A 21517-nucleotide genomic window follows, 5' to 3' on the forward strand; every position below is an offset into this window, starting at 1 on the left:
ATAGACTTCAATGGTGGGAAAGCTCCATTGAAGTCTATGGTGGGAATCGCTACATAGACTGAAAGCCTATGATGGTAATGGCAAGGTTGATTGAGGTGATCCTTCAATACCCAACAAATCCTTTTTTTAAAATTTGGAAATAACAATATTACAGTTTTGGTTTATTGTTGCTTTATTTGTATCCATCTGATTGGTCAGGTCTGTGACACATGTTCCACAGATACAGATTTCAAACTAAAGTCAAGAAAGGGTTATTTTTGTCTTATTGGAACATAAATCAGATGTCAAATATTTATCTATAGCCTCAAATGATACATCAGTACATTATCCTATAATATCAATGTCAGATCTTCACAGCTTTCCTCTGACATATGAATCTATAAGCAGAATTACAGCTGTCAGTGTAATAACCAGCTTTATCCATTAGTGCACAGTTCTCAGTATTATCCTCCAGCTGGAATCTGTGTGGAAAAAAGCAAAAAAAGACAAAACAGAAAATCACATTACAATGAGCTGGAGGTGCTGAGAAGTAATCAGTCATTATAGGATGGTCACTGATGGCACCGACACACACATGGACAGGTGCATGACCTGGATTAAAGGTCAATATTAAAATGAGACTGTATAGAACATCAGATTTACTTACAGGCTGGTGTTATAGTGATACAGTCCAATCCAATACCTGTCATCTGTCTGTTGTGTGAGACCTCGGCATATAAATACCTGTAGCAATGTGACATAAGATACAGTAGCAAATGATTATTGATCTATTTATATGTAATATGATATTGGATATAAGACAGTATCACTATGAATACAGTAGACTATAGACCGTACCTGCTGCCCCTGGTCCTCTATGACTAGTAGGTGTCCTCCCATCATCTCACACTGCTCCTGGCTCTCACTCCATGTCCTACGTGTAACATGTGAGTAGTAATAACAGTTGTCCCCATACAGCAGCCAGTTATTAGGACACAGCGCACACCCTGTAAGACACGGTGTTATTTTTTTTATTTTGTGCTGTGATTTTTTTTGTACAGTTTTCCCACTGTACTATTTTTTTTCTAGATTACTATTGTACTATAAGCCTGCAAACTCTGCTACACACAGGTATCAGTATTTACTGTATATCCAAGATGAGCTGCCTTACATTATTACATAGATCATTAATCACTGAACTGCATCTATTTAGCCTTATACCTCGGTGTTGCTCCCCTCCCTTTGTGGAGGCTTGTATGATCGTACCACTGAATTTAGAGAAAATGTAGAAAAAAGGGGGAGTTTTAACCCTCTATTGTTCCTCAGCACACTGAATTATACTTGCAACAATACATGAAGACTATATGGTAATAGAGATTCAGAGATATTAGTTGCATGCATTTGCAAATACATGGGAAGCTGCTAGGCCACGTCACGGCTTCTCTGTCACTAGCAGTCCCTAACACTAAGGGGTTCACGTCCTGGGAGCAGGGCGCCCCAAAAAATGTCCAGCCCAGGACCCCCCCAGGGCATCACACGAGAAAAGGAGGAAGGATGACAGTGAAGTGTAAAGTATTGATGTATAAGACTAATTAATAAGTGATGAAAAAGGGGTTAAAATATATGAATAAAAGACAAACATTAAAGGTGATGTGAAAAGTAACTATGTGTATTAAGTGGTGATGCCATGAGGAGGCCCAGCCAGACTAGCATCAGGGGCCCAATGCCCAAACGCTCACCCCAAATGTAATATGTATCAATTATAAGGCCTCATAATGAAGGCACATATATATATTGACAAATGTAAGGCCTCATGATAAAGGCACGTACATAAATGCATCCAAATTAAGAGCCAGCTTACCTGGGAGTCACCCCTGGGAACTCCAACTAGCACTACTAGAACCAGCATGCCCTCCTAATACTGCCTCATTCATGCATCTTACAACAACAATCAGTGCAAGCTCTGTCCCTGCAAGGGATTTGTAGTAAATCCCTGTGATATTGCCTGAATTCGCAATGCGAATTCAGTCAATAATATCACACTACAATCTGCATTACAAATGCGGATTGTAGTAAATAGAGCCCTAAGTGAGATTGTTACATGCTATGGAATATACTGGTGCTATATAATTAAACTTCATATAGGAAGTGTATATTACCATTGTTCCCTTCCATTTTCTTTGTTGCCATTTATTAAGTTTATGCCACTCACATTTTTACATCTTTTTATGGTTTTATGTTATACTGATTGTTGATGTTGTACTTGTCCTTTCTTTAACATACAATTAAGTGAGACAGGAGGATGCAGCCCTGTAGATTAGCCTGTGTAGCTCTATCATACCATGCATGCTGTATGGCATGGGAGGGGTAAAGAGGTGTAATAATTAATATATTTAATTCAGCACGCTGGCAAAAAGGCGGTCTTCAGTCAAGTTATAGCCTAACGTTTTTCCATGTGTAACACCTGCAGCTTTCTGCATGCGAATCAAGTGCTAATAAAACTTGTCATCACATGGGTATCTGTGCATGGAAATTGTACCTAAAGTAATGTGCATAGCGCCACACATGCTGCCTAGAATTGTTTATGTTATACACCGAGTAAGACATTTGTCACCAGCAACTCCCTTCTTCCCCGCTGCTACATACAGTCAATGCTGTTATGTGCGTGCATGCTGGGCCTACTGAGTATAACATACTGTATGCACATGCTGCACAGCTTATAATAATAAGCCAATATTGTAACATCACGGTCTTCTCTCCCATTACATATTGGGGCAAATGTATGAAGCTCTGGGAAGTGATAAAGTGTAGAGCGATAAACGACCAACCAATCAGCTCCTACAGTTCCTGTCACTTTACAGTGTTTGAAAAATGGCAATTAGGAGCTGATTGGTTGGTTGTTTCTCACTCTCCACATTATCACTTTCCAGAGTGGCACATGGGTATATGTGGATAATAAGGACTGGCAGCAGTGCTATCAGAGTAGCATCATACACTGTGCCAGGGAGGTTAACAGATATGAACAACAGGGGAGGAGCCTGGCACTGGCGGGGGTTGGGAAGCACCGGGGGTAGCAGAGGAGCAGGTCACATACCATGAGCTGTGCCAACTCTAGAGTGATGGCAGAGCACCAGAGCAGCATGGCACCAGTCGCCGAGCACTGTATCAGTGACAGGCAATATTCAGTCTCTGGTTGACATCACTGCACCTGTCCCCAACTCCCCATCATCACTGGCAGTTCCGCCCACACCATGCCCCCAGCCTGAAGGCAGCAAATACAGCTTGCTCAGCGGGAGGATTCCCTCCCACAGAAGTTAGAGAGCCGGCACCTGGCAGTTGTCCAATCAATGCCTTGAGAGCCTGCCGGGGTCGGAAGTATTTAACAAGCCCTGCGCAAGAAAAAATGCTGTCCGATTACATAGGCCTGTTATCGAGCCACATGGGACCCACTGGGTCCTAGGCGACCACTTGTGTTGCCTAGTGGTAAAACTGCCGCTGATGTGTGTGTGAATACTTGTGTGTCCGATGCAACAGCCACATTTTTTTCTTGAGCCATGTTGTGCTTAATCTGTGACTTGGCACATATTGAAAACTAATTCCGGTGTGGTTAAAGTCACCCCCCACCTCAGTGCAGGGGCATTTTAAGAGAGGAGGGGACCTGTGAGCAGGTCACCGGGAATGTGGCTGCCGCCATTTTCCCAGTGATTTTGTTGCTGCTGGCGCTGCGGAGCAGCACACCGGAGTCTGCGGAATGGTAGGTATTATTAACTATGAGTGCAGGGTGTGCTGTGTGGGCCTCCCTGGACCCAGTGGCCCATGTGCCCCACACACCTTGCACCCATAATAAAGACGCCAATGTCTCAGTCTCTGTAGTATAGATTGAGTGGTGTTTTGCTGTGTCTGTGATGCGAGTAAGACACTGGGGCCTGTTTATTAATAATTGCGTTTCTTAGTTGCAATCTGATCTGAGCACAATATTAGTGCCCATGATTGCGTGGCTGGATGCGATCATAGCGCTGGGATGTATGAAAAATCACATGCAAGGACAAGGTCTCCAAAAGGAGGCCATCCTTGTGATGTAGTCTACAGACCACACATGTGCGGTGGCCATTGCCGGGAGGGTTCTTATGGCTAGTTTTGTGATATGTAGCTTATACAGCTGCTGCAATCCCTTCATGATGCAGTCAGGGGATACTAAATATTTATTAGTATCCCCCAAAAACGGGTGTTTTCACGGAATAAATCGCAAAGATTTCCTGATAAAAGGGCCCCATAGAATTTAAAGAAATCTATGGTATGCTACAGTACTCCCCTGTCAGTCTCAGTCACATCGGGTGTCTCGCGTTGTATAACGCAGACACTAGGTACATATGTGAGAACACATCTGTAAGTTTTTCTTGCAACTTGCCGGCCACTTTATTACACTATTATTATTTTATTATGACTTTTCTCCTTACCTTATTGCCATATCTCCCCATCCTCATATGTATCTCACCTGGCAGGTGCAGAATATATGAGTTACCGGTGGCAGTGAAGCTTACAGATGTGTCCACATATATGTATCCTCCGTGTGCTACAAGTCACATTACACGTTACATGGGTAATGGCCGTGCCACTCGGTAGTGCCGAGCATATTTTCATGCTTTCCCTTAAAATGCATCTTATTCACAAGTGATGAAAATAGAATGTATGTACAAGCAACTTCTGCTGATTAAAATGATATGCGACATGCCTATATTCTGTGTGTGACTGCGGGTGTATCTGCATGCAAAATGCTACGTTACATTGTCAGCAGCTGTAACACAGTAATGTAGCATTTTGCATGCAGATACACCCGCAGTCACACACAGAATATAGGCATGCTGCATATCATTTTAATCAGCAGAAGTTGCTTGTACATCCTATTTGCTGGGCGCGACTGGAAAGACTGTTTAACGCACAAGGAGACTAGATGAATGTGAACACATCTGTAATTCAGACAGAGCCACAAAAAATAGCCACAGTGAGTGGAAATACAATTATTATATTACACCCCTGAAAACTCCCTGCCCAAGGATAACTGTTGCTGTGGGCAGAAAGATCTTTGTCTCATATGTATATGGTGGTGTATTTAATGGGTGACAATGGTGGAGCACCCTTTGCTTAGAGTCTTATTGGCACACATGCACATAATGGGCTTCATTCAGAGGCGGTCGTTAGATGCAAGCGGTCGCTCTGAATCAGGGCGGCCACTTGCATCCTGAACGGCCACCTCCTTGTCGATCGTTAAGCTGTGGGTTAATACCCACAGCTCTGACGACCGACATGGGTGATGGTCGCGATGGTCAAGACCATCGCAACCATCGGGGCTTACAACCAGACCCTAGGGTAGGGTCTGGGCACTCGTAAGCCCCAGGGAGCTTCCTGCTCTGTTTGAGCGGGAAGTTCCCCACTGACATCAGCAATGATGTCAGTGGGGCTGCCCCCAAACGGCAAGTGTTCTGACTGGAATGCCTCCATTTGGCCGGGCCCGCCCAACAAACGGGGCGAGCTGTCACTCAACATCGACAGCTCGCCCTATCTGCTACGAGACCCCTAACGATGAAGTGCCCGTCGTTAGCCGGGTCTCGCGCATGCACACGACGGAGCCCGGCTCCGTCATGTGCATGCCCTGTGGGGCAACATCGAGTCGGTTGTGAGCGCTCAGCGCTCACGACCGACTCTGAATGAGCTCCAAAATGCTGTTTTATTTTCCACTTGGTCTGAATTTCCATGAGTTACTTTTCAGATGATAGTGCATTTACCTTCTAGTGTCCCGGTGGAGCTCACACAGAGCTGGTCTCTGTCCTATAGTTCTCATCATTTGTATCTTGGTACTGACACTGATAAACTGAAGGACAAAGAGAGAGGTTGGTTTAGCACAGCAAATATTTTATCTATACTATTACAAAATTGCAGACTCTAAATTATTAATTAAAAGGGAAGGTGAGTCATGTCGACATCCGAGTATCCAATCTACAGTAGGAGCCAAATATGAATTTATATACAAGTTTTGTTATTGTGGTTAGTGAAGACATTTTTGTATTGGTAACATTTTTTGGGGGTTTCAGCTCATAACAAGTGATGAGTCAGAATGTTCCCTGGGAGATGTACTGGGGGTCACGTATGTGGTATTCAGGACTATGCAGGATCTCTTGTGTAGATTAACTTTTTTAAGGCTGCTATTCATAGGCATATCTATTATGGGTGCTGGGTGTGTGGAGCACATGGGTCCCTGGGTCAAGTGGGTCCCTCACTGCACCCCCTGCACCCAGATTGGTATCCCTTCAGTCCCCCCTCACTAACTTTTTGCCAGCAGTGCAAACTTTCATGTGATATAGTCACAAAGATGGCTCTGGTGATAGTAATGGTTCCGGCCAGAGCCTTCTCTATCATTTGCGCACGCGCCATCTTCTAATATTATTGCTCTTTGTGTTTCACATTTGCCTCATTTTACTTTATTAATTGAGCACTTTGTTATTGTAATTTACTGCACAACTTGAGGATGTTAATAATGAAAATAAATTCTGCATTATATCATTTCATAAAATACCCCTGTACTTATCACACCATGTTTATCAGCTTGCAATTATTTCCAGAAGTTATCTATCAGGTGATAATGCGCCTCCAGATCTCAAAGAGCCGCTGTGTTTACTCCATGTTTATTTATCAACATATAAAGATTGAGCTCCATCATATACTGACAGAGACAGGTGTCAGAACTGGGTACAATACAATACGGAAGATGCTCAGGCACTGATACTACACAGCTGTGATGTCACTTACCAAGAACGGCAATGATGCGAATGAAGATGATGTTGACGCCAATGAGAACAGTAATAATGACGCCCTTCCTGGTAGGGACCCAGAGCTTTGTCTGGAGAGATTTATCTGGGAGTGAAAATAATAATGTACATGTTAGCAATTGACAGGACAGGTTAATATAATGACAGAACAGGTGTGCTAATGTGAAATCCCACACATGTATGATGCATTTGTACAGGGGCAGAACTATGGGAGACAATGGAGGTTCCTGCCGCCGGACTCCAGCTCTGAAGGGGCACCTCCTCTGTTGTCCACAACATATTCACTCCACTTAGAGCTGTAACTATGCACCCAGAGTGTACTGTCACAGTCGCCCAATACATGGCACCCCGACCTGAGAGCTCCTTGTTAGACCATCAGCTACTGCTGTCGTCTGTCTATAGCCTGTCTGCATGCGAATTGCTACAATACAGTGTCAGTGGCTGTGACGGGGGGGCACCATATTATAACTTGCCTCCGGGCATCTAGGGTGAACTTACGCCACTGCATGTGTACCAACTTCCTAATATGTTTCGCTAAACTTCAACAGCTGCTCAGAACAATTCCAGAATTTAGTACAAGGATAATGAGATAGAAATGTTAGAGGACAGGTTCTGTCACAATGAATAGTCAGGGAATTGTCATCCTTCTAAACTGCATGTAAGTCCTTACGGAATTAAAATTATATCTAGTTAGTTACAGAATACTTTTGCAGGTCTCTGGTGCATTAGTCATGCCTGGGTTGAGTCATGGATCTGTGAAATAGTGACAGATCAGTGCCATAGAGCTCATACAGTAGCAGGTGGTAAGGATGCTTTGTAGAAGGACACAGCACATTTGTGGCAGAAGTGGGTGGCAATGAGAGAGACAGAGAAGTGAGTCAGATGAGGAGGAGAAAGGATCATGGTCAGTTTATGTTTGGTGAAAGCAACCTTGGGTGGAAGACAGGGGCATACTAAGAGATGAGGGGCCCCATGTGCAGTCTCCATTTGGGGGCCCCTACTCTCTCTCCAGCCACCGGCAGCGCACTGAGTGCAGCGCCACAGCAGTAGACTCTGGGCACCATTTTCCCAGCTCTTTACTTATTGCGCATGCACATAACACTGGGAAAATAGCCATTTTCCAAGTGATTTTTACAGCGCTGAGACGTGGGACGCCAGAGAGGTGGTTATTAAAAATATGGGTGCTGAGTTAGTGGTGTGGTCCCCCTTGGACCCAGGGGCCTGTGTGCCCTGCACACCCTGCACCCATTATAGATATGCACCCTGGAGGGAGAGGAGGTAAAGGGGTAAGGGAAAGGCTAAAGGTAAGGAGAGACCAAAAGATGTGGACAACAATAGACCAGACTGTGCTCAGTTTCTGAATTCCCTTTCTCAGATCATAACCTTATCACCTGCACACTCTCCTCCATTATGTCAACCTCAATTTCAATCAAATCAACCAAGCCTCCTCAAACCCAAAGAGATTTTAATGCTATTCATTTTCAACAACTAGCCACCTCTCTGCAACAATTACTCTTACCAATATCTACGTTCACTTCTTAGAAAGCTGTATCACACCTGAACCAGACTCTAAGAATAGCCTTTGATGAAGTGGCTCCAGCTACCCATCACACTCCATGTAGCCTTAGACGTCAACCGTGGCATTCCAAATTAACAAGGCATCTACAAAAACTCTTACATAGAGTTACGTCAGTGGCGATAATTTGCATCAGTGGCATAAATTTCCTACTCCAAGTGACTGCCTCACAAATAAGACTATCTACCACTCTTATCGTAAGGCTCTGTACACTGCCAAACACACATACAGTATTTCCAATTTCTTATCTCTGCCAATGCCTCTAACCCCAAGCGACATTTTAATACATTTAAATCTCTTCTTACCCCTCCCTCACCCAACCCACCTGCTACTATAAGTGCACAAGATATTGCTTCCTATTTCAAGGACAAGATTGATAATATCCAAAATGGGCTCTTCCCCAGCCAGTGACCAGCTCAATTCCCTACCTTAACCCACTGGCGCATCCTCTTCATTTGACCTCACAAATGAAGCTGAAGTATCTACACTCTTCTCATCCTCCTTCACTACTTCCTCTCCTCTGGATCCTATACCATCACAAATTGTTAAAGCTCTGTCTCCTGTGTTCATCCCACCCTTAACTAAGATCTGTAATCTGTCTTTCTCTACTGGTATCTTTCCATCACTGTTCAAGCATGCAGTGATCACTCCAATTTAAAAAAAAAAAATTTTGGCCCTAACTCTCTCTCAAATTCCTATCTCCCAGCTCCCATGCCCCTCCAAGCTACTGGAGAGACTTGCCTACACTCGCCTCACAAACTTTTTTAACTCACACAACTTATTGGATCCATTTCAGTCAGGCTTTCGTTCCCAACACTCCACAGAGACAGCACTGACTAAGGTAGTAAATGATCTGATCACTGTCAAGGCTAAAGGCCATTACTCACTACTTATTCTTCTTGATGTCTCTGCTGCAATTGACACTGTTGATCACTCTCTTCTCATACAAACACTACAATCCCTAGGTCTCAGGACACAGCCCTTTCTTGGTTCTCATCCTACCTGTCTAATCGCTGTTTCACTGTTCGCTTTTCTGATTCTGCCTCCTCTTCGCTAACTATATCAGTTGGAGTACCACAAGGCTCAGTCTTAGGTCCTCTGCTTTTCTCAATCTATATCACCTCCCTTGGCAAACTAATCAGCTCTTTTGGTCTTCAGTATGATCTGTACGTGGACGATACTGAAATATACCTATCCTCCCTAGATTTGTCTCCATCTGTGCTGGTCCGTGTCCCGCATTATTTTCCTTACTGGTCTTCCCAAAAACAGATCTTGCCACTACAATCCATTTCAATGCAGCTGCGAGGCTGATCTTTCTTGCTAAATGTTCATTGTCTGCTGATCCACTCTGTCAGTCCCACCCATGGTTGCCGGTCTTCTACCGTATTCAATATAAAATACTTACACTCACACATAAAGCTATTAACCAAACCACACCAATAGACATCTCTTCACTTATCTCAAAATATCTTCCAACCCGACATCTCCGCTCTGCACAAGATTTGCGTCTCTCATCCATATGCATTACTTGTACCCATGCATGGTTACAGGACTTTTTTTGGGCTGCACCTACCTATGCACAATAAGAATTTCTGCTAGTCTCCAAACATTCAAGTGTTCCCTGAAAACTCTCTCTACAGACAAGTTTATCAGATTACAGAAATGCCCATATAACCTTCATAGCTTCCCTATCTAACTCCCTTCTTAAAGTATACACATCATCACATATTTTCTCTTTCTTCAATTTCACATCCTACTAACCCTATGCCAACTTTACTGTGTGACTGGATCATACAGCTCACCAATAGCCTCTGCATTCTGGCTGGACCAATTTGCAATATGTAGCACCTTTCTTTGTTTATTAACAAATTATAAGATTTGAGAGCAGGGCCCTCTTACCTTTATGTCTGTCTGTTACTACCAGGTGTTGTTCTATTAATGTTGTTTCCATTTGTAAAGTGCAACGGAATATGCTGCACTATATAAGAAACTGTTAATAAATAAATATTGAAATTTGCCCAAGATTAGGGAATATTGGGAGAAAGGAAGTGATGGGAGACAGGCAGCAAAGTTATATAGGAAATTGGAGACATGACCAGGAGTGCAATAGATGACAACTACTATGCAAAGTTGAATAGGGTGGAGGAGGTGAATTTCGAGAACATCAAAGGAAGACAATGGGGTATGAATCTGAAGGAGCATCAGGTGCATAGAAAGACATCCATTTCAACATTTTGTCAACTCAAAAGATGAGCGGTATAACAGAATGAGAAGCCACCAGAGGAGAGGACAGTGGGTGAAGTTGTGTAAGACAACACGTAATACCACAATTCAGTGATGACTAGGAGGTTGATGTAGTTGAACAGGAAGTGGATGGTAGTTTGTTACAGAAAGACGTGGCAATCTAGAGGTTATGTGAGAGAGTTAGAGTGTGGAGGAGGGGGATGAGATTGTCAGTGTTTCTGGTGCATAAGGTGAGACAGATTTGGGGTGATTAGAGGGGGAGATTATCAGGATGCTTATGGGGGCTAGGTAAGGAAAGGAATCTGATAGTGGTGGGCAAGGAAGGGAGATGGCAAGAGAAGTGGATCAAAAAAGTGTAGAGTTTAAAAGTTTGAGAGTGGATCTTAGTGGGGGGACCAAAAATTGGGGTGAAAAGATTGGATTGAAAGCAAATGGGGTAGGTAGAAACCGGGAAAGTGGCTTGGGAAAAGGGGTGCAGTAGCATAACAAGGGTGGAAGAAGGGGGAAATGAATGCTCCCACTAACATAAATCTTGCCCTGCTTAATATCTTCTAAAAGATTTGAGTTTAAGCAGAAAGGAGTACAGTAGCTTTCTACTTATCTGGGTCCTAGCTGGTAAAGGTGCTCTACCTGTGACCATGGAAGGGGCTCCTACACTGTTGTCTAAGTTTTCCCATTCGCTGCACATATTGCTATTCAGTTGGTGTATATTTTTTACAGTTTGCTTCCTCAAACTTTCAAATCTGGCTACACTGTTGGAGAAAGGCTGGCAGTGTAGAGAAGATAGAGGTATAAGGAGGGAGCGGAAAGTAGGGGAGAAGGAAAAAGCAGTGTCTGGTGAAAGAAGAGTTTATGAAGATGGTAAGCATGTAGGAATTAAAGGTGGGGTACATCATGTGGACAAAGGGAAAGGAGGAAGAAACCGTGAAGGAGGAAGTTGCTATGGGAGCAGAGAAGTAGTGAAACAAAATTAAAACAGGAAGCAGCCAGAAAGGGTGATTCAAAAAAGTGAATGGGGAAAAGTGGTGTAAGAAAGAAGTGCAATAGCAGATCATGGTTAATGAGACAAAGGCAAATAATGTGAACAATAATAGCAGTGAGATCTGTGGTAGAAAATAAAATAAAAAGAGCAAAAAAAATGCAAATTAGGTTAAGCATTGGTAAAATAGTAACATAGCACAGTTTAAAAAATATATATATTGTGATGGCAATGCAAGTAAGTATGTCAATAGCAAATCAATCATGCTGTAGGAGGACAGTGATAGGCAATCAAATATATAACTCTCTGTGAAATTAATAAAAGTAACAGAAGGAAGAGCAATGGTAACTGCATTCATGGCTTGAAAAATAAATATACAGACCAAAGGAAAATAGAGTCCAAGGCTAGGCTAGAGCCATGGTCTAAAGTATAGAATAGCTGGGAATTGGATGTAGTTTCCAGGTGAGTCAAAACAGTCTAAGGGCTCCAAGCTTAGTCCAGAGCCGTGGGCAAGATTAAAAGTGGCAGATGAAATGTGTAGGAGGGTCTGGCACTAATTTAGAACCCAGGAGACATCATTTGTGAATCAAGGAGGCAGGGCCAACAGTTTAAGGTGCAGGCCAACATGATGGCAGGTCCAGAGAAGTCATGTATGATATGTTTGGAAACAGCAGATAAATTACAACTAGAGGGGAAGGGAGGAGATGTGATGTGACTAGTCCAACACTATGGCCAATTTGAAGGTCCTGGAGGGAGAGCAGCTCCGTAAAGGTTGGAGTTAAGAAGGCCAGTAGGGAGAGAAGGAGGAATTGAAGACCCAGTATTCAACAGGTGAGGATCTAGGAGGTATGGATCAAGTATAAGGTCAAAACTATGAATTGGAGTTTTGTTTGGAGTTTAGGAGAAGTCATGGATAGCTGGCTCTGGAACTATAGATCCAGGACTACTGTAGAGGAGCTTGATATATAGGAAAGCGGTAACTAAGTAGCCCAATGGCAGGAAAAGAAGGAGTTGAGTAGGCCAAAGCTCTGGCTGGAATTAATAACTTTCAATCAGATTTAATATCCAAAGCAGTGTGGTAAGGGCAGAATCATTTCCCTAATTGGCAGCTCTTGAATAAAGAGCAGCTACAGAAGGCTGGGGAGCCAGAAAGGCCACCCAGGTATAAACTTTCCCAGTGTGGTACAGTGGAGAATTGCAGTGTCAGTAGCAAGTACAGTATGTCATCAAGGAATAAACAACGCACCAGCTGTTATAAATTGGCATATTGGCATATGTTATAAAGGATGAATAGTACAGGTATGGATAATATGATAAACACTGTGTAATAGAGTCGAGACATTCCTGAGTTCAGCACACTAGTAGGCAAAATTGATAACAGTAAACAGATGAGGTAGAAATCTAGGTCAAGTTCCTTTTGTGGGTATAACACACTAAAAAGTGGTCCAGATGTCAGAACACTAAATAATACTCATACTGGGTTTGGAACACGATAACTAATCTAATCAAGAAAAAATGACCTGTCACTCAGGGAAAAATTAATTTTAAATATTGTGCAAAAACTACTAGTTAAGTCCAATAATTCTACTATTACTCGCATTATAACTATCGGTTTCTAACTACAAATGTGTCCGGCTACATCTTTGCTCATAGCGCACCATAATGGCTTCTAAGCATAGGCGAAACTAAGGGATGGTCTGGGGGTGCACCGGACCACCCATTAGCCTCTGCCACCAATTTACATTTTTTTTAAATATAATTAATGGGCTCCCGTAATGCCACTCAGGCCGCCACCACCTGAGTGGGAGGACCTTCATATTCTGCACCTCCGCCTCTCTACCTAAACAGGCATCACCAATCGAACTCATCCTTGTGTGTGAGCACACAGTGACGTCATGCCATGCACGCTCGCGCGCTATGCTAGCGTGGAGCCAAGGTGCTCTCACTGTCACCTGCTGCCATGGGGTGGAGAACACTGTGACCTTACCCGCACCGCAGCTTACAGGGGAGGAGACTTACCGGGTACAGCAGCAGCCGATTCCCTCTCACCTCCACACATGTGACCCAGCGCTGGGAGCCTGGAGGCACAGGTGAGGTAACCAAATGGTCTGTGTTTTGAGGGGGGGGTTGTGCTGTGAGGAGGGGGTTGTGCTGCGAGGGGGGTCTGTGCTGCGAGGGGGATCTGTGCTGTGAAGGGGGTGAGGGGGGGTCTGTGCTGTGAGAGGGGGTCTGTGTTGTGAGGAGAGGTTCTGTGCTGTGAGGGGAGGTTTGTGCTGTGAGAAAGAGGGGGTCTGTGCTGTGAGAAAGAGGGGGTCTATGCTGTGATGGGGGGTCTGTGCTGTGAGGGGGGTTCTGTGCTGTGAGAAAGAGGGGGTCTGTGCTGTGAGAAAGAGGTGGTCTGTGCTGTGAGGGGGGGTCTGTGCTGTAGGGGGGTCTGTTCTGCAAGGGGGGGTCTGTGCTGTGAGGGGGGATTTGTGCTGTGAGTGGGGGGTGAGGGGGGGTCTGTGCTGTGTGGGGGGGTCTGTGCTGTGAGAGGGGGTCTGTGTTGTGAGGTGGGGTTTGTGCTGGGAAGGGGGTTTGTGCTGTGAGAAAGAGGGGGTCTGTGCTGTGAGGGGGATTCTGTGCTGTGAGAAAGAGGGTGTCTGTGCTGTTAGGGGGGGTCTGTACTGTGAGAAAGAGGGGGTCTGTGCTGTGAGGGGGGTCTGTGTTGCAAGGGGGGTTTGTGCTGCGAGGGGGATCTTTGATGTGAGAAAGAGGGGGTCTATGCTGTGAGGGGTTCTGTGGTAAGAGGGGTCAGTAATGTGAGAAAGAGGGAGTCTGTGCTGTGAGGGTGGGGGGTCTGTTGTGAGAGGGGTAAGTGATGTGAGAAAGGGGGTCTGTGCTGTGAGGGGGGTCTATGTTTAGAGGTGATGGGTCTGTGCTGTGAGGGCTCAATGATGTGACAAAGAGGGGGTCTGGGGGGGTTGGAGCTGACTGCATAGGGGGCTGGGGGTGATTGGAGCTGACTGCATAGGGGGCTGGGGGGGTAGGAGCTGACTGCACACAGAGCTGGGGGGGTTGGAGCAGACTGCACTGGGCTGGGGTGACATGGGATGGGGAATGATGCTGACACACACTGGGGCCAGGGGAATGGAGCTGAGAGACTCATGCTGGGGCCGAGGAATGGAGCTGAGAGACACATGCTGGGGCTGGGGGAATGGGGCTGAGAGACACACCCTGGGACCGGGGGAATGGGGTTGAGATAAGCACACTGGGGTCTGGGGAATGGGGCTGAGTTATGCACACTGGGACCGGGGAAATGGGGCTGAGAGACGCACAATGGGACCGGGGGAATGGGGCTGAGAGATGCACACTGGGGCCGGGGGAATAGGGTTGAGATACGCACACTGGGGCCGGGGGAATGGGGCTGAGATATGCACACTGGGGCCGGGGGAATGGGGCTGAAAGAGGCAAACTGGGGCTGGGGGAATGAGGCTGAGAGCCACAGGTGAGCCTAAGGATGGAGAGATGCAGGTGGTCCCGGGGATGGAGAGGCCCAGGGGGTCCTGGTTAGAGACAAGGGGGTCTGGAGATAGAGAAACATGGAGGCCTGGAGATAAAGAGACACATAGAGTCTGGAGAACCACAAGAGGGACCTGGGGATGGAGACATTGGGGGGTCTGGAGTAACACAGGGGAGCCTGGAGAGACGCAGAAGTTTGATCAGGGAAATTTATATTTTTCCTGCACAAAAGCTTCTGTTACTACAGTATATATTATTTGGTTATGATGATGACATGGGTTATATTTCTACGTAAACAGGCATCTTCCAGACAATGTGATCTCCTACATGAATAGTGAATACCGGCTGAAGACGCTGCCCAGTGATGTGCAAATTCCTCAGAGGTTCATTGTTGAAGAGAAACCACCATATAGGTAAGAAAAGACTTTCAAACTGACTGGGGCCCCAAAAACCCGCTATGGGGTGACTCCAAGGTGACAGGAGCCGGGTACTGCACTGTAGCATTAAATGCAGCACTCGACTCTTGACAGTGTGAGGGAGCTGGCACTGCACAGTGCTCACCTGTACTACTGGCACCCCCCACCACACCAGACCACTGGCAAGGCCATACCCCTTCCCAAGTGACCACACCCACTGTTCATGAGGCCACACCCCCTTTTCAGTGGTGTGCACAGATTGTCCCTCTCAACATAGGGTAACACCATGGGGATGGACGCCACTGGTGTGTGTGATACAATTTTTTTTTCAAGAAACAGTAACACAATATCTGATGTGCTAAAACTGGGACCACCCATTACCAGATCTCTAGTTTCGCCTATGCTTCTAAGTTATGGCAGGAGAATAGTGCGGCATGGCACGGTAAGGCACAGTGAGACTTGACAACATCTACAGCATGCAATACACAGCTTCACTGCTGGGTGGCCAGTGCTCCACTGAATAAGTGTGAATACAGTGTAAGTGGTGAATAGTAGATAGATACAGTAATGGCACTACAGAATACAACAGAACAGTAAGCTGCGACATGCGGACCAATCACATATTGTACAATACTGCAGAGTGTAAACAGTGACTTTAATACAGTATACAGTACTGTCGTAATTCTGCATGGCAGGCTATTTTCATCAGTGATGTGTGGCACTCACATATTGATGGCATGCCTTAGAAATTAGTAGTGGGGTTTTAGCAACGCTGTATGAAATCATCAATGAACCACAAATCTATGCCCATAAATAGGTATCTTTAGATTGCAAACTGACTGTGCATTTTATGCCACATACTTGTGGCAAAGTTAGCACTGCTGTGCTGCTAGGAGTTTGTACAACATGTTGCTAATTGGTACTCATCAGTTAGTGCTGGTCACTGCTGCACTGTAGAAAGTGGTGTGTAGCGCTGTGACAGTGGTGACATGCCTTAGAAAATGAGTAGTGGGACTTGAGCAGTGGTGTATAAAATTATCACTGAGCTACAAGTCTCAGCCCAGAAAGAGGTGTACCTGAATTACAAACTGACTGTGCGTTTTATGCTGCACACTTGCAGCAATGACCACACTGCTGTGCCCTAGGAACTTGGACAACATGTCACTAATCAGTACACATAAGTAAGTGCTGGTCACTTCAGCACTGTAAAAAGTTGTGTGTAGTGCTCATACAGTGATGACATATCTTAGAAAATAAGTAGTGGGTCTTGAGCAGTGGTGGGATGCAGGTCCAACTGGCAACAACGTTAGCAAGGACCATGCTGCCAAATGCAACATGGCCCCTGCCATCATGTGTACCAAGCTTTAGGGATGATCATCGGTAGGTTACTCATCAATGGTTTCATTCACCAATGGTCATTCCTGTTTTAATACAGGATGTGCAGTGGGCTAAGCAAAACTAGATAACATGCATGCAGGTTCAAAGGGCGATGTCGCTGATAATGTGCAGGAGCACGCATCGTCAGCGACATAGCAGGTACACACTGCCCAATTACGATATGTTGTCCAAACTGCAGGATCAGATGACATATCGTCCAGTGTATACCCATCTTGTAGCTCTACAGTTTATGGCACACAAAGCTCATTCACCTTATGTCACACAGTAATGGCACTATGGAGGATCCTGATTGGCTATACTTAACTACTGTAATTCTACAGTAATACTGTAATTACTACGGGCAAGATGTTGCCTGAACCTCTGCAGTTGTGGGGCATCTTTCCTCACTAAATCGCTCCAGTGGCGCTGAAGGGAGCGAATCAATCTAATCCGGTTTAATTGGGCCAGGATATTGAGCCGGGCATTTAAAAATGTCTGGCGCTTATCAGCATTGCTGAGAAGTGGCTGATCCCTCCATTGAAGGAGGATCTGCAGCTCCCTCCTGGATATAGTTGCTGCCTAAACACCATTTTCCACAGCATATACTATAATAGCAGCACTCAGGACACACGACGCAGGATGCAAGACATCGGATATTAATGTTTGGAGCGTATGCATGCAAAGGCCATGTTTTAATCAGGGTGTGTGTGAATTTCGCTGTCTTAATACTGCGATGTGTACCGATTAGTGACATGTTGTCCAAGATTCTAGTGGCACAGCAGTGTCGACATTGCCTCAAGTGTGCGGTGTAAAATGCACAGTCAGTTTGTAATCCACAGACAACTCTTTCTGGGCTGAGATTTGTAGTTCAGTGATGGTTTTATACAACACTGCTCAAGTCCCACTACTTACTTTCTAAGACATGTTATCACTGTGTGAGCACTGCACACTACTTTCTACAGTGCCACAGTGATCGGCATTTACTGATGAGTACCGATTAGTGACAAGTTGTCCAAGCTCCTAGTGGCAAAGCAGTGCTGATATTGCCGCAAGTGTGTGGCATAAAACGCACAGTCAGTTTGTAATCCAGAGACAACACTTTCTGGGCTGAGATTTGTAGTTCAGTGATAGTTTTATACAGTGCCCTTCAAACCCAACTGTTCATTTCTAAGGCATGTTATCACTGTATGAGTGCCACACATCACTGCAGAACAATGTCACAAGGACTGGCAATGACTTTTCTATAATGAGGTGTTATCTTGCTTATACCTGTATCTAGCATAATGTACTGTAGTAATGATGGCAGGACATATTATAAACTGTTTTTCAAAAGTGTACTCAGGACTCGCACACCAAATGATTTAATCCTTTATTACACACTCAATTACAGCTCTCGATCCATAACAACTGTAGCGTACCTAATGACAGGTTGTCAGCCAATCAGCGGGGGTACTACAGACATTGGCCCTGATTCAGAGCCGGACGCTCTGACCAGAGCGCTCGCTCTGAATCAGGGCCCTCCTCCATTAAAATGGAGCGTCCTCCTGGACGCTCGTATAGCTGTGGGTCACCACCCACAGCATATACGAACGTCCAACAAGATGGTCACGATGGTCTTGACCATCGTGACCATCAGACTTGCGAGTGAAACCCTGTGGTCGGGTTTCTCAACCACAAGCCCAGGAGTGATTTTGGCTCTATCAGAGCCAAAATCACTCCCACTGACATCACTAGTGATGTCAGTGGAGCAGGCTTCATCTGGCAGGCACGCCCCCGGCACGCCCACCAAAGGAGGCGTGCTGTCAATCAACATCGACAGTACGCCCCCTTTGGTGCGAGACCCGGAGCGATGGAAAGTCCTTCGCTCGCCGGGTCTCGCGCATGCGCACGACGGAGCTCCCTCCGTCGTGCGCATGCACAGTGGGGACCATCAAACCACTTGCGAGCGTACTGCCGCTCGCGAGTGGGTCTAAATGACACCAATTGTATTGTCTTTTTTTTAATGCATGAACAGTGCAATTTAGGAAAAGCGACATCTGGTGGACAGAAAGTTGTATTACATTCTCCAGCTTTTCTTGCGCTTCAGTACAATATGATGAGACTCAATACATCGCATGCAGCATGACTAGCAGGGCACGCTACATGGCGTATTGAGCAAAGATGCAGCAGGACACATCTGTAGCTTTGATCTATAGCACACCTTTCACACATGCAAAGCTATGAGAGGCTGATTGCATTATTGTATTATTCCAGAGGATCCCAAACTCGGTCCTCAAGGCAGCCCAACAGTCCAGGTTTTAAGGATATCCATACTTTACCACAGGTTACTTAATTAGTACCTCAGTCAATTTGACTTAACCCCCTGTGCTCAACCATGAATATCTCTAAAACCTATACTGTGTGGTGCATTGAGGATTGAGTTTGGGAACCTCTGGATCATTTAGTATAGCAGTACATAGCATGGTAATGCCTAACCTCATTTCTGTTGTGTAGTCTTTCTCAGGATGCTACCACATTAGTACTAAATTAATAACTTTTAACCTATTTCACTGCCCATAACCACTAAGAGTCATGCCATCTGGCGAAAAGCGAAATTAATTTGTCTCTTTTGCCTGTTTTGATGCAATGTTTTCTTCATGCGTGTCCCTGCTTTTTGCCCTATTCAATTGTAAAACAGGCAAAACGTAAAAAACGCGAATAGGCGAAAGCGAAACTGGCTTAAAGTACCTACGATTTAGTGGAAATCAGTCTGTACCCCAGAAAAAGCTGCACTAACACTGGTAATCAATATACAAGTGTACTAGTAGCCCTAATAAAAGTGTTTTGTGTTCTTAAAGTGTCAGAATTGGCTGTTATATGCATAAATGCAGAAGTGCAAAAAAATTATAGAAAATTATTATTATTTTTTTAAATAAGTACTGTAGTTCAATTTGCAGCACATTAAAATTGGTACTAGCATATTTTGATGTCTCTAAAGTGAAGATTTAAATAATCTTAAAAACATACCTGCTGCAGCCTCGTGCAATCCCAAAATATCTGTCCCGTCCATATAGCCCCCCAAAGTACAGGGCCCCCCACTTTTTACCCATTTTCCAACACTTTTTAAATGTTTGCAAAAAGAAACAAATTTTTTTTTTGTTTCCTTTTTTTTTGATCGATTAGTCATTAGGGGGGTGTCCAAAGGGTTCTGGATCAAAACTCCACATTTGCACCCCAAAATAACAATTTTGTCTGCCTATAGGTGGAGAAACTTTTTTGCCTGCTGTATCTTTCCTTGAAAAGTTTTTGCGTAGGTGAAATGTCCTGGAATGGAATACTGAGATACTTTGAAAACAGGCGAAAAGTCAAAATCGGCTAAAAACTTTTCTCCAAACGGCGCTTTTCGTGGCAAATTGAATACAGTCCTAAAAGAGGTCTTGATTTTATTTCAATAAAATAATAAAAGTTATAATTTAACTCAAGTGCATCACAAAAGAGATACTGTAATTTTCTAATCTTTGGTACCAAGGTACCACCAGAACAAAGGCATGTAATCAGAGAAGCTGGGGTCAATACACTGCATCAGCAACAGGAGCATACTGTACCAGAAGTTTGTAATCAATCCCAAGCCAGGATCGGTAGAAAGATAATTACACAGGATACATAGTGTGGTGTGCAGGAATAAATTTGGTAGCACTAACAATCACCTAGCATCGACTGTTAAGTCTACTCCTGCTTTATACTGAAGCATCAGGGGTCATGCTACTAAAGACATAAGATCTGGTCAGCTACTTGCACATGCACTGTTGCACTTCATCAATGCCAGAGACTTATACTGGATGCTGTATCTACCTCTAAGCTTGCATGAAATGTCCCAGAAAGTAAGTGGCCTAACCTTCTTATAAGCTTCTTATAGGCCCTTGGCATCGGAAAACTGCACAGTTTACATTGACAGATGGCAACACTTCTTGAAAGAAAGAAGAGAGGTAGTTAGGACAAAGCTGTGGCCTATATTAGTGTCGGTCGACCTGGATGTATTTATACCTGTCTGACCATTCTTTCTCTGTCTCTTCTCATGACTCAACCACCCCGCCTCTTCTGGTAACTGTTGGAATCTCTCAAGGTATTGTTATTGGCTTCTATCCTTCTTATATACTTCCCTTGCTGAGATTTTCAGCTCATTTGGCCTCAAATACCATCTCTATGCAAATAGTACTCAGAATCCCCTCCATTGCCTTCCTGAATGTATCAGTACTCTTTTAAAATAAACATGTCATCTTCCTGCTCATCTGAGTTTCCTCACCTAATTAAATTTCACTATGTATTGACAACATTACATTCTCTTCTTTCCCACAAGTCTGCAGCCTAAAAGTAATCCATGACTCCTCCCTCACTTTCAAACTTCACATTCATGCCCTCTTCCATTTATACCAGTGCCACCTTCATAATGTATGCAGGAGCAGAACCCTCTATGCAACTAAAGCCCTCATCCACCCAGTAGTAATTGCTAGGTTAATGCAACCTTCTTCTATCTGGCCTTCCTTCCTTCCAACTCCCTCTTCTCTGCTCCATTCTAAACTCTGCTGCTCAAATCATAATTTGTCTTTCCAGCTGCTCTGTATCTACATATCCTTTCCATCAA

General features: G+C 44.6%; 1 pseudogene; it reads right to left on the bottom strand.

Moving 5' to 3' along the window:
- Nucleotides 1-343: 343 nt before the first annotated feature.
- The window catches only part of LOC148514824 (uncharacterized), an 81309-nt pseudogene continuing 60135 nt past the window's right edge, over nt 344-21517 (bottom strand).

The sequence above is a fragment of the Taudactylus pleione genome, unplaced genomic scaffold, assembly GCF_031769625.1.
Source record: "Taudactylus pleione unplaced genomic scaffold, aTauple2 ptg000258l, whole genome shotgun sequence".
NCBI classification, from domain to species: domain Eukaryota; kingdom Metazoa; phylum Chordata; class Amphibia; order Anura; family Myobatrachidae; genus Taudactylus; species Taudactylus pleione.